This window comes from Orcinus orca, chromosome 16 (assembly GCF_937001465.1).
Source record: "Orcinus orca chromosome 16, mOrcOrc1.1, whole genome shotgun sequence".
Taxonomy (NCBI): Eukaryota; Metazoa; Chordata; class Mammalia; order Artiodactyla; family Delphinidae; genus Orcinus; species Orcinus orca.
In genome coordinates, this window is record NC_064574.1 from 70,507,372 (window position 1) to 70,524,741 (window position 17,370).

At 42.6% G+C, this 17,370-nt stretch overlaps 1 protein-coding gene across 1 annotated transcript in view; it reads left to right on the plus strand.

The window, feature by feature from the left end:
* The first annotated feature begins 2,479 nt into the window (after positions 1-2,479).
* The window catches only part of IL21R (interleukin 21 receptor), a 46,975-nt gene continuing 32,084 nt past the window's right edge, over positions 2,480-17,370 (plus strand). The window contains exons 1-3 of the mRNA XM_049699370.1: positions 2,480-5,283; positions 5,623-6,572; positions 14,289-16,235. The gene's annotated coding sequence lies outside the window, so the exon portion shown is untranslated. The remainder of the gene's footprint in view (positions 5,284-5,622; positions 6,573-14,288; positions 16,236-17,370) is intronic.

Below are 17,370 nucleotides of genomic sequence, written 5' to 3' on the forward strand. Positions count from 1 at the left end.
GCCACTTTCCCTGTTTTGTGTCCATACGTTTGTTCTCTACATCTATGTCTCTATTTCTGCCCTGCAAACCAGTTCATCTGTACCATTTTTCTAGGTTCCACATATATGTGTTAATATATGATATTTGTTTTTCTCTTTCTGACTTACTTCACTGTGTATGACAGTCTCTAGATCCATCCACGAAGGACCTAATTTCGTTCCTTTTTATGGCTGAGTAATATTCCATTGTATATAGGTACCACATCTTCTTTATCCAGTCATCTGTCGATGGGCATTTAGGTTGCTTCCATGACCTGGCTATTGTAAATAGTGCTGCAATGAACATTGGGGTGCATGTGTCTTTTTGAATTATGGTTTTCTCTGGGTATATGCCCAGTAGTGGGATTGCTGGGTCATATGGTAATTCTATTTTTAGATTTTTAAGGAACCTCCATACTGTTCACCATAGTGGCTGTATCAATTTACATTCCCACCAACAGTGCAAGAGGGTTCCCTTTTCTCCACACCCTCTCCAGCATTTGTTGTTTGTAGATTTTCTGATGATGCCTATTCTTACCGGTGTGAGGTGATACCTCACTGTAGTTTTGATTTGCATTTCTCTAGTAATTAGTGATGTTGAGCAGCTTTTCATGTGCTTCTTGGCCATCTGTATGTCTTCTTTGGAGAAATGTCTATTTAGGTCTTCTGCCCATTTTTGGATTGGGTTGTTTGTTTTTTTAATATTGAGCTGCATGAGCTGTTTATATATTTTGGAGATTAATCCTTTGTCCGTTGATTCGTTTGCAAATATTTTCTCCCATTCTGAGGGTTGTCTTTTCATCTTGTTTGTAGTTTACTTTCCTTTGCAAAAGCTTTTAAGTTTCATTAGGTCCCATTTGTTTATTTTTGTTTTTATTTCCATTATTCTAGGTGATGGATCAAAAAAGATCTTGCTGTGATTTATGTCAGAGTGTTCTTCCTATGTTTTCCCCTAAGAGTTTATAGTGTCCAGTCTTACATTTAGGTCTCTAATCCATTTTGAGTTTATTTTTGTGTATGATGTTAGGGAGTGTTCTAATTTCATTCTTTTATATGTAGCTGTCAAGTTTTCCCAGCACCACTTATTGAAGAGACTGCCTTTTCTCCATTGTATATCCTTGCCTCCTTTGTCATAGATTAGTTGACCATAGGCGTGTGGGTTTATCTCTGGGTTTTCTATCCTGTTCCATTGATCTATGTTTATGTTTTTGTGCCAGTACCATATTGTCTTGATTACTGTAGCTTTGTAGTATAGTCTGAAGTCAGGGAGTCTGATTCCTTCAGCTCCATTTTTTTCCCTCAAGACTGCTTTGGCTATTCGGGGTCTTTCGTGGCTGCATACAAATTTTAAGATTTCTTGTTCTAGTTCTGTAAAAAAATGCCACTGGTAATTTGATAGGGATTGCATTGAATCTGTAGATTGCTTTGGGTAGTATAGTCATTTTCACAATATTGATTCTTCCAATCCAAGAACATGGTATATCTTTCCATCTGTTTGTGTCATCTTTGATTTCTTTCATCAGTGTCTTATAGTTTTCTGAGTACAGGTCTTTTACCTCCTTAGGTAGGTTTATTCCTAGGTATTTTATTCTTTTTCTTGCAATGGTGAATGGAATTGTTTCCTTAATTTCTCTTTATGACCTTTAGTTGTTAGTGTATAGGAATACAAGAGATTTCTGTGCATTAATTTTGTATCCTGCCACTTTACTAAATTCATTGATTAGCTCTAGTAGTTTTCTGGTGGCATTTTTAGGATTCCCTATGTATAGTATCATATCATCTGCAAACAGTGACAATTTTACTTCTTCTTTTCCAATTTGTATTCCTTTTACTTCTTTTTCTTCTCTGATTGCTGTGGCTAGGACTTCCAAAACTATGTTGAATAACAGTGGCGAGAGTGGACATCCTTGTCTTTTTCCTGATCTTAGAGGAAATGCTTTCAGTTTTTCACCATTGAGAATGATGTTTGCTGTGGGTTTGTCGTATATGGCTTTTATTATGTTGAGGTAGATTCCCTCTGTGCCCACTTTCTGGAGAGTTTTTATCATAAGTTGGTGTTGAATTTTGTCAAAAGCTTTTTCTGCATCTATTGAGATGATCATATGGTTTTTATTCTTCAATTTTTTAATATGGTATATCACATTGATTGCTTTGCATATATTGAAGAATCCTTGCATCCCTGGGATAAATCCCACTTGATCATTGTTGTACGATCCTTTTAATGTGTTGTTGGATTTTGTTTTTGCTAGTGTTTTGTCAAGGATTTTTGCATCTATATTCATCAGTGATATTGGTCTGTGATTTCCTTTTTTTGTGGTATCTTTGTCTGGTTTTGGTATCAGGGTGATGGTGGCTTCATAGAATGAGTTTGGGAGTGTTCCTTCCTCTGCAATGTTTTGGAAGAGTTTGAGAAGGATGGGTATTAGCTCTTCTCTAAATGTTTGATAGAATTCACCTGTGAAGCCATCTGTTCCTGGACTTTTGTTTGTTGGAAGATTTTTAATCCCAGTTTCAACTTCATTATTTGTGATTGGTCTGTTCATATTTTTCTGTTTCTTCCTGGTTCAGTCTTGGAAGGTTATACCTTTCTAAGAATTTGTCCATTTCTTCCACGTTGTCCATTTTATTGGCATGTAGTTGCTTGTAGTAGTCTCTTAGGATGCTTTGTGTTTCTGCAGTGTCCGTTGTAACTTCTCCTTTTTCAATTCTAATTTTATTGATTTGAGTCCTCTCCCTCTTTTTCTTTATGAGTCTGGCTAATGGTTTATCAATTTTGTTTATCTTCTCAAAGAACCAGCTTTTAGTTTTATTGATCTTTGCTATTGTTTTCTTTGTTTCTATTTCATTTATTTCTGCTCTGATCTTTATGGTTTCTTTCCTTCTACTAACTTTGGGTTTTGTTTGTTCTTCTTTCTCTAGTTCCTTTAGGTGTAAGGTTAGATTGTTTATTTGAGATTTTTCTTGTTTCTTGAGGTAGGCTTGTATTGCTATAAACTTCCCTCTTAGAACTACTTTTGCTGCATCCCATAGGTTTTGGATAGTCGTGTTTTCATTGTAATGTGTCTCTAGGTATTTTTTAATTTCCTCTTTGATTTCTTCAGTGATCTCTTGGTTATTTAGTAGTGTATTGTTTAGCCTCCATGTTTTTGTGTTTTTAAAGTTTTTTTCCCTTTAATTGATTTCTAATCTCATAGTGTTGTGGTCAGAAAAGATGCTTGATATGATTTCGATTTTCTTAAATTTACTGAGGCTTGATTTGTGACCCAAGATGTGATCTATCCTGGAGAATGTTCCATGTGCACTTGAGAAGAAAGTGTAATCTGCTCTTTTTGGATGGAATATCCTATAAATATCAATTAAATCTATCTGGTCTATTGTGTCATTTAAAGCTTGTGTTTCCTTATTAATTTTCTGTCTGGATGATCTGTCCATTGGTGTAAGTGAGGTGTTAAAGTCCCCCACTATTATTGTGTCACTGTTGATTTCCTCTTTTATAGCTGTTAGCAGTTGCCTTATGTATTGAGGTGCTCCTATGTTGGGTGCATATATATTTATAATTGTTATATCTTCTTCTTGGATTGATCCCTTGATCATTATGTAGTGTCCTTCCTTGTCTCTTGTAACATTCTTTATTTTAAAGTCTATTTTATCTGATATGAGTATTGCTACTCCAGCTTTCTTTTGATTTCCATTTGCATGGAATATCTTTTTCCATCCCCTCACTTTCAGTCTGTATGTGTCCCTAGGTCTGAGGTGGGTCTCTTGTAGACAGCATATATATGGGTCTTGTTTTTGTATCCATTCAGCAAGCCTGTGTCTTTTGGTTGGAGCATTTAATCCATTCACGTTTAAGGTAATTATCGATATGTGTGTTCCTATGACCATTTTCTTAATCATTTTGGGTTTGTTTTTGTAGGTCCTTTTCTTCTCTTGTGTTTCCCACTTAGAGAAGTTCCTTTAGCATTTGTTGTAGAGCTGTTTTGGTGGTGCTGAATTCTCTTAGCTTTTGCTTGTCTGTAAAGCTTTTGATTTCTCCGTCGAAGCTGAATGAGATCCTTGCTGGGTAGAGTAATCTTGGTTGCAGGTTCTTCCCTTTCATCACTTTAAATATATCATGCCACTCTCTTCTGGCTTGTAGAGTTTCTGCTGAGAAATCAGCTCTTAACCTTATGGGAGTTCCCTTGTATGTTATTTGTCATTTTTCCCTTGTTGCTTTCAATAATTTTTCTTTGTCTTTCATTTTTTGTCAGTTTGATTACTTTGTGTCTTGGCGTGTTTCTCCTTGGGTTTATCCTGCCTGGGACTCTCTGCACTTCCTGGACTTGGATGGTTATTTCCTTTCCCATGTTAGGGAAGTTTTCGACTATAATCTCTTCAAATATTTTCTTGGGTCCTTTCTCTCTCTCTTCTCCTTCTGGGACCCCTATAATGTGAATGTTATTGCATTTAATGTAGTCCCAGACATCTCTTAGGCTGTCTTCATTTCTTTTCATTCTTTTTTCTTTATTCTGTTCTGTGGCAGTGAATTCCACCATCTGTCTTCCAGGTCACTTATCCATTCTTCTGCCTCAGTTATTCTGCTATTGATTCCTTCTAGTGTATTTTTCATTTCAGTTATTATATTGTTCATCTGTGTTTTTTTGTTCTTTAATTCTTCTAGGTCTTTGTTAAACATTTCTTGCATCTTCTCGACCTTTGCCTCCATTCTTTTTCTGAGGTCCTGGATCATCTTCACTATCATTACTCTGAATTCTTTTTCTGGAAGGTTGCCTATCTCCACTTCATTTAGTTGTTTTTCTGGGGTTTTATCTTGTTCCTTCATCTGGTGCAAAGTCCTCTGCCTTTTCATTTTGTCTGTCTTTCTGTGAATGTGGTTTTCCTTCCACAGGCTGCAGAATTGTAGTTCTTCTTGCTTCTGCTGTCTGCTCTCTGGTGGATGAGGCTATCTAAGAGGCTTGTGCAAGCTTCCTGATGGGAGGGACTGGTGGTGGGTAGAGCTGGGTGTTGCTCTGGTGGGCAGAGCTCAGTAAAACTTTAATCCACTTGACTGCTGTTGGGTGGGGCTGGGTTCTCTCCCTGTTGGTTGTTTGGCCTGAGGCAACCCAACACTGGAGCCTACCTGGGCTCTTTGGTGGGGCTAATGGCAGACTCTGGGAAGGCTCACGCCAAGGAGTACTTCCCAGAACTTCTGCTGCCAGTGTCCTTGTCCCCACGGTGAGCCACAGCCAACCCCCGCCTCTGCAGGAGACCCTCCAACACAAGCAGGTAGGTCTGATTCAGTCTCCCCCGGGGTCACTGCTCCTTCCCCTGGGTCCCGATGCGCACACTACTTTGTGTGTGCCCTCCAAGAGTGGAGTCTCTCTTTCCCCCAGTCTTGTCAAAGTCCTGCAATCAAATCCCGTTAGCCTTCAAAGTCTGATTCTCTAGGAATTGCTCCTCCATTGCCGGACCCCCAGGTTGGGAAGCCTGACGTAGGGCTCATAACCTTCACTCCAGTGGGTGGACTTCCGTGGTATAAGTGTTCTCCAGTTTGTGAGTAACCGACCCAGCAGTTACGGGATTTGATTTTATTGTGATTGTGTCCCTCCTACTGTCTCACTGCAGCTTCTCCTTTGTCTTTGGATGTGGGGTATCTTTTTTGGTGAGTTCCTGTGTCCTCCTGTCGATGATTGTTCAGCAATTAGTTGTGATTCCGGTGCTGTCGCAAGAGGGAGTGAGCGCATGTCCTTCTACTCCCGAGTCTCTCTACACTGTGGTTCTAATATGAGGAAGAAGGGCAGGAAGGAAGCTGGGAGGCAATTAGCAGTGGCTGCCATTTGCCCTGCAGCCAACGTTGGAGCCTCACCCTCATCATCTCAGCTCTACACACTGAGGGGTTCTTATTGCAAATACTTGCAACTAGTAGCCCGAAGGCTTATTGTTGGCTGCAGGTACACACAGGAGGGCAGCTGAACTGCCCCTGGAAGCAGCCCTCTACTAATGGCAGGTGGGGTCCTAGTGAAGAAATACCCCGGCTTCCCTGCTCCTCGTCTGGGACAAGTTGGAGAAGTTAACTGGATTAAGTTCCAGTTGCCACAGCACTAACCCGCTCTTAGAGCTCCCTGTTGGCTTCCTGCCCGGCCGTGCCTCACTTGCTGACTGGCCTGCAGATGTTTTCTGGGATCACCTCTCAAATCCATCACGTGCACTTGAATCCTTGTCTTATAAATTGCTTCTGGCTCCGCAACAAGAGAAGCCACCACAACGAGAAGCCTGCGCACCACAACGAAGAGTAGCCCCCGCTCGCCGTATCTAGAGAAAGCCTGCGTGCAGCAACGAAGACCCAATGCAGCCAAAAATTAATTAATTAATTAATTTAAAAGAAATTGCTTCTGGGGGAACCCAACCAAGACATCCTTCCTGCCTCAAACAGCAATAATGTGATCCATGGCTGGGCAATCTGATCAGCCCACCAGGGAGACTAATTTGAGGAAGAGATTTAGAAAATTCTAAGACGTTATCATCATCTGCTTGAATGAGAGTCCTGTTTGGTCCACAGCCTCAAACACACCAAGGTGAGTCTTGAAAGCAGGATAATCATTTCCCTTCTGTGTTACTCGTAACTGGGGGCACCGTTTATTAGTTTTACCTTTGTATTCAGCCACTGCTCTTGAAATAAATCCACTGTAACAGCGTAACAGAATGAAAAGATGGTTCCTAGTCTCAGCCACATGTGTGTACAGCCCAGCCCTCCTGCCACCACCCTCTAGACGTTACCTTCTGCTATGGTGAGTTCTCAGTGTAACACCTCCTGCCCTTCCTTGGCTAGAGTCCTCAGCAGACCATTTGGTCCATCAAAGGAGACCTACAATGTTGGGCCTCAAAAGGAAATGGATGCGGAAGGAGGTGCCTGAGAGAGATTTTAAAAGATGTAAATAAATGGAGAGCTAGTTCATGGGCATGGATTGGAAGATACAATATTTTTAAGATGGCACATGTCCCCCAATTGATCTATAGATTCGACACAATCCTTGTCAAAATCCCAGCAGATATTTTTGCAGAAATTAACAAGCTAATCCTAAAATTTATACAGAAATCCAAAGGAACCAGAATAGGCAAAACAATTCTGAAAAAGCAAAGTAAAGTTGCATGACTTTCACTTCCCAATTTCAAAACTTGCTACAAAGCTACTGTAATCCAAGACCTACTAGAGAATGGACTTGAGGATATGGGGAGGGGGAAGGGTAAGCTGGGACAAAGTGAGAGAGTGGCGTGGACATATATACACTACCAAACGTAAAATAGATCACTAGTGGGAAGCAGCCGCATAGCACAGGGAGATCAGCTCGGTGCTTTGTGACCACCTAGAGGGGTTGGATAGGGAGAGTGGGAGGGAGGGAGACGCAAGAGGGAAGAGATATGGGAACATATGTACATGTATAACTGATTCACTTTGTTATGAAGCAGAAACTAACACACCATTGTAAAGCAATTATATTCCAATAAAGATGTTTATAAAAAAAAAAAAAAGCTGCTGTAATCCAGACAGTGTGGTACTGACACACAGATAGACTTAAAGCAATGGAACAGAACAGAGAGTACAGAAATAAACCCATACATTTATAGTTAATTGATTTTCAAAATAGGTGCCCAGGTAATTCCATGGGGAAAAGACAATCCTTGTAACATATTATGCTGGGACAACTGGATATTCACATGCAAAAAGATAAGTTTAGATTATCTCACACTATACACAAACATTAACTCAAAATGAACAATGGTGCTAATCATAAGAACTAAAACAATGAAACCTTTAGAAGAAAACATAAGGAGAATTTTTGTTACCTTGGGCTAGGCACATTGCTCTTAGACATGCACCAAAAGTGCGATCCACAGAAGGGACAAATAATTGGGAAATTGCACTTTAATAAACTTTAAAATGTAGAGAATTTCAAGGCTCAGTCTTTCCACTGACACAAGCATTAAGCCGGCAAAACCTGTCAGAATCAACTTTTTTTCCTGGAATCTAATCAAAACTGTAAAGCAACCAGGGGGCCTCCTTGATGAAGAAAGAGACTCAGTATTTGCTAAGAATGTATTGTGGCATTTTTGCTTATCTGCTTACTATTTCCTATTCCCCAGCTCAGTGAGTGGGGGGGGGGGCGGTGGGAACAGTGGTCTGCATTTTGGGTGTGATTTGCTAGAACAGGAAAGGGCAATACAGACTTTGTTCTCAAAGAATTGTGGTTGTACCTTTTGATCTGTCTGGTAGCTTCCTGAGGGACTGCCTTGGGCATTTGCCTTCGTCGTGCCCCCCCTTTGAAACTCTTTCAAGACTGGAGCTGCTTCCTAGGTAGTGTCTGTTGAAATAATTTAAAGACATATACTGCCCAACTGGGGCAAGGGGTGATGGACAGAGCAAGCACAGACAGACCAAAAAGCCTGGGAAGGAGGAGGCTGGAGAGGAAAATACAAAGGCATTGAAAGGCTTCCACATATACCAGGGAATCTGGAATGCAATGCATGTGCCCAGGGCTGAATGCAGCACAGAAAATATCTGAGAAGACCCTAGGTTTGCACCTCTGGCTAATCTTTGGATTCTTCACAAGCAGGTGAAACGCTAAGGTGAAAGCTAAAATGCAGTTATAGTCAGCCTGGCTAAGCATTGAAGAAGTGTCCCAGCTCAGAGCCAATCTCTAAAGACTGAGAAAGGAGTTTTTGTTCTGTGTGCCTTATTCATTTTGGCTCCAGGTGTTTAAGGAAATCTCTATCAGATCGCTGGCTGACTGCCAAGATAATGGAATGGAGTGGAGACTTCAGTGAATATACAGCAACAAGGAATAATACAGTATTTGCAAAAATAGATTGGAAAAGTCACTAAACAAATGGATGGCTGCAGCCAAAGCAAACAACAAAAGCAAACCCTGTTGGGGCAGAAGGGCAGGGGAGGATCTAATTTCCAGAGTTATCACATTACAATGTTCAAGATGTCCAGTTTTCAACAATAACAATAAGGCATAAAAGACATAGGAAAGCATGGCCCATTCACAAGGAAAACACAAACCAAAAAGGAAAACGACAGAAACTGTCCCCGAGGAAATCCAGACATTGGGCTTACTAGATAAAGATTTTAAATCTGGTGTCTTACATATGCACAAAATGCTAAAGGAAACCATGGATGAGGAACTAAGGGAAACCAGAATGATGTATGAACAAATAGAAAATATTAATAAAAAGAAATTATACAAAGGAACCAAATAAAAATTCTGGAGCTGAAAAGTAAACACTGAAATGAGAAATTTACCAGAAGGGTTCAACATCAGATTTGCAGCAGGCAGAACAAAGAATCAGTGGCTTGAAGATAGGCAAATTGAAATTATCCAGTTTGAGGTGCATAAAGGAAAAAAAGAGTGAAGAAAAGTGAACAGAGCCTAACGGACTTGTAGGGCCCCATTAAGTATAACAACCTATGATTTATAAGAGTCCCAGAAGGAGAGGAGGGAAAGGGCCAGAGAGAATATCTGAATGGCCTCCACCATTTGTTACTACAAATCAGTAACCTAACTGTACACCTTAAGGAACTAGAAAAAGAAGAGCAAATTAAACCCAAAACTGGCAGAGGAAGGAAATAAAAACGATTAAAGTGGGGACAAATGAAACAAAGTATAGAAAAACAGTGAAGAGGATCAACAACACCAAGAGTTGTTTCTTTGAAAAGATCAACAAAATTGACACACCTTTAGCTGAACTAAGCAAAAAAGAGAAGATGCAACAGACTAAAATTAGAAATGGAAATGAGGCCATTATTACCAACCTTACAGAAAAAAGATTATAAGAGAATAAAAATTGTATGTCAAAAATTAGATAACCTAACTATCCATTTAGAAATGGAAAGACTCCTAAAAAGACATAAATTACCAAAACTGACTCAAAAAAAAAGAAAGAAAATCTAAACAGATACATAAGAAAAAAATAGTTGAATCAATAATCAAAAACCTCTTAACGAAGAAAAGTCCAGAGTCAGAAATGCTTCACTGATAACTTTTACCAAACATTTAAGGAAGAATTAACATCAATCCTTCTCAAACTCTTCGACAAAATAGAAGAGGAGGGAATACTTCCTAAGTCATTCTATAATACCAAAGCCAGATAAAGCAGCAGAAGAAAAGAAAACTACATTATGTGCCAATATCCTTTATGAATACAGATGTAAAATCTTCAACAAAATACCAGCAAACTGAATCCTATCGCATGTTAAGAGGATTATACACCATGACCAAGTATGGTTTTCCCAGGAATTCAAGGGTTGTTCAACATAAAATTAATCAATGTAGTACACCACATTAATAAAATGAAGGAAAACCCACATGCTGATCTCAACTGATGCAAAAAAAGAGAAGCATTTGATTAAATTCAATACCCTTTCATGATAAAAAAAACACTTAGCAAACTAGGAATAGAATGGAAGTCCCTCAATGTCATAAAGGCCATATGTGAAAAACCCACAGTTAACATCACACATGATGAATGATACACCAAAAGCTTTTCCCCTAAGATCAGAAAGAAGGGTGCTTGCTGTCACCACTGCTATTCAACATCGCACTGAAGGATTTTGCCAGAGCAATTCAGCAAGAAAAAGAAATAAAAGTAACTGGAAAGGAAGAGGGAAAATACCACTATTTGCAGATGACATAATACTATAGCTAGAAAATCCTTAAGAATTCACCAAAAAATTATTAGAGCTAATAAACAAATTAAGCAAAATGGCAGGGTACAAGATTAACACAAAAGTTAGCTGTGTTTATATACACTAACAATGAACAATCCAAAAAGGAAATCAAGAAAACAATTCCATATATAATAGTATCAAAAATAATAATATACTTAGGAATAGATTTAACCAAGGAGGTGAAAGACTTATACACTGGAAACTACAGAACATTGCTGAAAGAAATTAAAGATCTAAGTAAATGAAAAAGCATCCCATGTTCATGTAATGGAAGAATTAGCATTGTTAAGATGGCACTTTTCCTCAAAACAACATCTAGAGTCAGTGCAATCCCTGTCAAAATCCCAATAACCTTTTGTTCTTTCAGAAATGGAAAAGTTGATCCTAAAATTCATATGAAATTGCATAGGACTCAGAATAGCCAAAACAATCTTTAAAAAGAACAACAAAGTTGGAGGGCTCAAGCTCCCAATTTCAGAACTTACTACAAATCTACAGTGATCAAAACAGTGTAATACTGGCATAAGGACAGAAATAGAGATCAATGGAATTTAATCAAGAGTCTAGAAATAAATCCATGCATGTATGGACAGTGACTTTTGACAAGGATGCCAAGACAATTAAATGGGGAAAGAACAGTCTCTTCAACAAGCAGGTGCTGGGACAACTGGATATCTACATACATGGATCCTTACATCATATACAAAAATCAATATAAAGTGGATTAGAGACTTAAATGTAAGAGCTAACAAAATAAAACTCTTAGAGGAAGGTATAAGGGTATATCTTCATGTCCTTAGATTTGGTGATAGACTCATAGACATGACACCAAGAGCATGGGCACCAAAAGAACAAAAGAGATAAATTGTACTTCATAAACATTAAAAACTATAAGAAAGTGAAAAGATGACCACAGAATGGGAGAAAGTATTTGCAAATCATATATCTGATAAGGGTCTAGTATCCAGAATATATAAAGAACTCTTACAACTCAACAACAAAATGACAAACAATCTGTCTTAGTCTGTTCGGGCTGCTATAAAAAAATCCAGTAGACTAGGTGGCTTATTAACAACAGAATTTACTTCTCACAGTTCTGGAGACTGGGAAGTCCAACATCAAGGAGCCAGCAGATTCGATAGAGCCCGCTTCCTTGTTTATAGACTGTTGTGTCCTCACACGGCAGAAGGAGTAATTTATCTTTCTAGTGTCTTGTTCATAAGGGCACTATTCTCATTCATGAAGGCTCTGCCTTCATGACCTAATCATCTCTCAGAGGCCCCACCTTCTAATAACGTTACATTTGAGGGGTAGGATTTCCACATGTGATTATGGGGGAGAACAGACAGTCTATAGCACAGCCCAAGTTAAAAACAGGCAGAGGACTTGAATAGATATTTCTCCAAAGAAGGTGTATAAATGACTACCAAGCACACGAAAATATGTTCAACACCATTAACCATTAGGGAAATGCAAAGCAAAACCACAATGAGATACCACTTTATACACACCAAGATGGCTCTAGTAAAAAAAAAAAAAGGAAAATAGTAAGTGTTGGCAATGACGTGGAGAAATTGGAGTTCTCATACATTGCTGGTGGCAGTGTAAAATGGCGTGGCTGCTGTGGAAATCTGTTTGTCAGCTCTTCAGTAAGTTAAACATAGAATGACCCAGCAATCCACTCCTGGGTGTATATCCGCAAGATTTGAAATGCAGGTCTGCACATAGATTTGCACGGATATGTTCATAACCGTATTATTCGTAATAAAGATAAAGTGAACACAATCCAACTTCCACCAGCTGATGAATGGAATAACCAAATGTAGCATATCTGTGCAATGGAGTATTACTCGGGCATAAAAATGAATGAAGTCCATGCTACCACACAGAAGAAACTCACACACGTTACGCAAAAGAAAAGAAAGCAGACACAATAGACCACATGTGTGATTCAATTTATACAGAATACCCAGAAAGGAAAAAGGAAAATCAGTAGAGACAGAAAGGAGATTACTGGGGCTGGGAGTGGGAACAGGATTGACTGCAAACAGGAACAAGGGACCTTTTTGGAAATGTTCAAAAAATTAGATAGCAGTGACGACGGTTGCAAAGCTCAGTAAACTTACTAAAAATCATTGAATTGTACACTTACAATGGGTGAATTTTATGCTGTGTAAATTATACCTCAATAAAACTGCTAAAATAAAAAAGAGGAAATGGGTTGAAGGAGGGGCTGTGTCAATTATTTTTTTCCCAGTAGTCCCCTTGGCTGAAATGCAAATTTAACCACTTCCTCCCCACTGACCAGCTTTAAATACTCAGGGGTGTTGAGAGGGTGTTGAGAGATCTTATTTCACCCTCTTCTGAGACCTCCTGGGCCACATTCGCGAGACAGGAACTGACCTAGAGGGGTCCCTTAAGGGACCCTTCCCTCAACACAGATCTATTTCTAAGGGGACTCAGGTTCACCCCAAAGGACATGGCAGCTGTTAACTTTCCATCTCCAAAAGCATCTACTTTTTAAACACAAAGGGTTAAGTTGCCACTGCTGCATCTTACCCACTCCCTAAATCATGGCCGGAGCACTCTTTTGAAAATGTAGATTGGATTAAGCCACTCCTCTGATGAAACCTCGGATGACATCCATTTTCCCTTGGAGCCAAATCTACCTCCTTCACCCCATCCTGCAAGGTCCTAGGTGGTGTGCAGGATGTGGGACTTCCACGACTCCGTCTCCTAGCATTCCTTTGCTTGTTCACTCTATTCCCCACACTGTTCCCAAGTTCCTGGAGCGAGCCACACTCCCTCCCACCTCAGTGCCTTTGCACTTGCAGGACCTTCTGCCTAAAATGCTTCCCCTGTGGCTGGGGTATTTCTTACCATCCAGGGTGCCCCCTCTGTGTCACTACCTAGACCTCTCATCTGTTTTCTATGACAGTATAATTTGCATTTAGTTTGTCCATTACTTCTTTTTGTCTGTCTCTCCCCACCAGAATACAGGCTCCATGAGGGCCACCACTCTTGTGTATTTCTGGAGAATGTCCCCAGTACCTAGCCAAGGGCATGTTCAGTGTCGGCGGGTAGAAGGCCGGAAGGAGAGAATGGGTGGGTTGGGCTGCGTGGGTGCATGGGTAGAAGAATGCAAGAGGGGGTGGGTGGGTGAATGGGTGGGTGGAAGGCAGGCAGCTGGGAGGGAGGGTGGGAAGAGGGACTGAATATCCCTGGGTTAACATACATCCAGAAGCAGTGTAGTGCAGTGATCAAGAATGTAAACTCAGGAGCCCAAATGACTGAGTTCAAATCTCATCTCCACCAGCATCAGCTGTGTGACCTTGAACAAGTCACTTAACCTCTCTGAGCCTTGGTTTCCTTATCTGTAAAATAGGGATGATGTCGATGATGGTAATAATAACTACCTTCTCATGTTATTCTGAGGTTTAAGTGAGGTGATACACCTTTAAAGTCCTTAAAACCCTGGCACAGAATCAGCTTTCAGCAAATATTAGCTCTTTTTTTTTTTTTTTAACTACTCCTTCTCTTGATCTTTCATCCATGGTATCAGAAAACTCACCCTGAAGATCAAGAGACAAAGAAAAGCTGGCTTCCTCTCAAGAAACGTGCTCCAGAGAATACAAGTTATTTTGGTTGTGAGGAAGAGAATCTCTTTAGGGCAAACATCTTTTGAACCGGCCACAGGGGAATTTGTACCAAGTTCCTCAGAAACAACTAGAAAAAGAAAAAAAAAAAAGAATAAATAACAAGATGCTTTCTCTTTTTCTCTGGAGCGGTCATGTGGCTTAGCTGCAAATTATTTCCCAAAAATGAGTCAGCTGGGGAGAGATGGCATGTGTGTTTGAGCCAACCTGTGTCATTAAAACAGCACAAAACAGCCCCCATCCACCCTGGTAACATTTCAAGGATGAAGTGTTTGGGCCCATTTCCACAGCCTTAGGAATCTGATCGACCCAGGTTCAAATCCCAGCTCTGACACGTCTTGGCTAGTGTGACATGTCACCCCTCTAAGCCTTGGTTTCTCCCACTGTAACATAAATAGTCATAATCTTATTTGCCTCACAGCGTTTGTAGAATAAATGAGATCACCTAGTGCCTAAAAAATGCAAGATACTAATAGTAGTAGTTGTGATAGCACCAGCTCTTTGAGGCTGCTGGGTGTGAACTTGCTGAATTTTGTCCCCAGGTTTCATAAATGTTTGCAAGAGACATCTGACCTTCTCACGGGCCCTTGGCTTGTCAGCAAGACAAGAATTCTCTTGAGAATTTCTTTTCTCTATTTTCTTCCTGAGTTCCCATGTGTAAAACGGCTAGGTCTCCCCATTTGACAGATGGGCAAAGCGAGGCATTCAGAGGGGTGATGTGACATGCCCAAGGGATTGTCTTCTCAAAGGCACGGAGACAGCATCCTGCTCCCTGCAGCATTGCAGCAGGAAGCCGGATCCAAAGGAAAAAGGCTCAGGGAGTCTGGGAGGGGGTCCGGAACTCAGACCTCTGCTGGGCCAGGCAGGCAGCGAGAGGAGTGAAGCCGGCCAGCGTGCAAACTCCAGAAGAGGGGCCATTGCCTCTCCATGGGACCTTGGGCAGGTCTCTGGGCTCTCATGCTTCTCTCTGAGCTGAGACCCCTGGGGACCTCGCGGGTCTCGCTGTGCCACCTCCTCCCCCCTCGGAGCTTCAGTTTCCACAGCTGGGAGAAGCGGCGGCTCACCGCCCCCCTACCCGCCTTAAAGGTCAGGACTGTGAGGCCTGTGGGGGTCTTGTCACCCGTCCGCAGGAGGCAAACGTCACGCCGGTGGCCCCAAATGTCTTCCTAGCGGGCGACCTTTGGTGAGCAGTGGGCCTTGCCCTGGGGCCGGGCCCCCTCCCACCTCTTTCTCGCTCCCTGGGGGAGGAGCCGGCTGCTCTGTGGGCGGGGCCTGGGGAGCGGCTCACCACATCCTCCCCTTCCTCCCCACCCTGAGCACGCGGTGGGGCTGGGTTGGCAGGCACCGCCTCTGGCGGACCCACTGGCGTCTCTCTGCTGAGCGACCGAAGGGCTCGAGGTCCGACTGTCTGCCTGCTTCTCCCTGCGCGTGACTGACAGCCACACGGCTGTCTGTCTGCCTGGGTGGCCAGCTACCTCTTTGCTTGGCTTCTCCTGTCCGACTGGCGGGCCAGCCCTTGGCTGCTGTCAGTCCATCCCCCATGCAGCTGACCGGTCCCTGCCCAGCAACCTCTGTCTTCTGTCCGTGTGTGACCTCCTTGGGACGTGACTGATGGTTGCCTTTGCTTCTGCGTGGCCCGCCTGCCCGGAGCCCAGCTGCCGTCCGTCTGGGTGACAGGTCTTGTGCTGTCTGGTCGGTGACTTGGGGCAGGTTTCAGCTTCCCACCCCAGTCCCCTGCCTGTTCTCCCAGACCCCCATCCTTCACGCCAAGCCCAGCTGCCGTCCCCTGGGAGCCCACCGGATTGCCCGAAGCACAGAGAGAATGGATTTCTGAGAAAGAAGTAGGACAGCAGGTAACTCACCTCTAGCTACCGCTCTGGAGGGGGCGTTGGGGGGGAGGTACCTTCTCTGCCCAGGAAGACGTGCAGGGGTCCTGTGGCCTCATCACACCTGGGGACAGTTCACCTGCCTGGCGTGCCTCTCTATGGGTCTTCAAGAGGCCCCAGGGACATAGAGGCAGAGGCATAGGCATGGCTGAGATGACCCCCTGAGGTTGTGGAAACCAGCCTCCAAAAGGCAGGGGCTGGGGAGGGAAAGCTGGTTCCAGACTGAACATGATGTGACAGTCACCATGGTTCTGGGCAGCTGAGCCGGGCAGGGGTGGGCATGAGTGTGACGGGGTCTGTTTGGGGAAGTGGGGAGGCATCGACTTTGTACCAGGTTCTGTGTTTTATCTCCTTTATTTTATCTAAATCCTTTAAGATGCGTTGGTGTGCCCATTTCACAGATAAATACAGGTTCTGAGAGGTAGAGTGATTTTCCCAAGGTGACTCAACCAGTACGTAGCAGGGTCGGCAGGTGACTTGGAGGCTGGTCCTGCCCTCCACATGCTATCTCCTCATCTTTCCCCTGAAAACACAGCGGATGTGCTGATTCTGAGAGGCAAATCCGTTCTGTGTGTGCGGAGGAGAGGGGAATGAGGAGACTCAGGGAGGCTGAGCCTTGAAGGATGGGTTGAATTTTGACTTGGGGAAAAAAGGGGGAAGGAAGAAACAGGCAGACACACTCCTGGCAGAGGAGCAGGTGAGTAAATGCCTGGAGGGGAACTTAGGATGCAGAGGACCCAGGGCAGGTGGGGCATTAAAAAGTCAGGGGCTGCTCCTGGGAGGACATCTGCTTTCCCCTGGGGGAAAGTGCGGGGGTTTTAGAAGCACATGGTAGAGTGGGGAAAACCTGGCGGGTTCAAAATCCAGCCATGCGGCTTCCTGGCTGGGTGAACTTGGGCAAGTTTCTCTGCTTCTTCTAGCCTCGTGGAGCCTCGGTTCTCTCATCTGTGAAATGGGGAGAATGGCAGCTCCGTCCTTGTAGGGCTGGTTGTGAGGATTCGAGGGAATGAAAATATCAAAGCTGCTGGCTGGGGTCCTGCCCAGGAAGGGAGTCTGCATCATGAGGAGGCTGGAGCCTGTGGAGGAGAAAGACCAGTTTCCA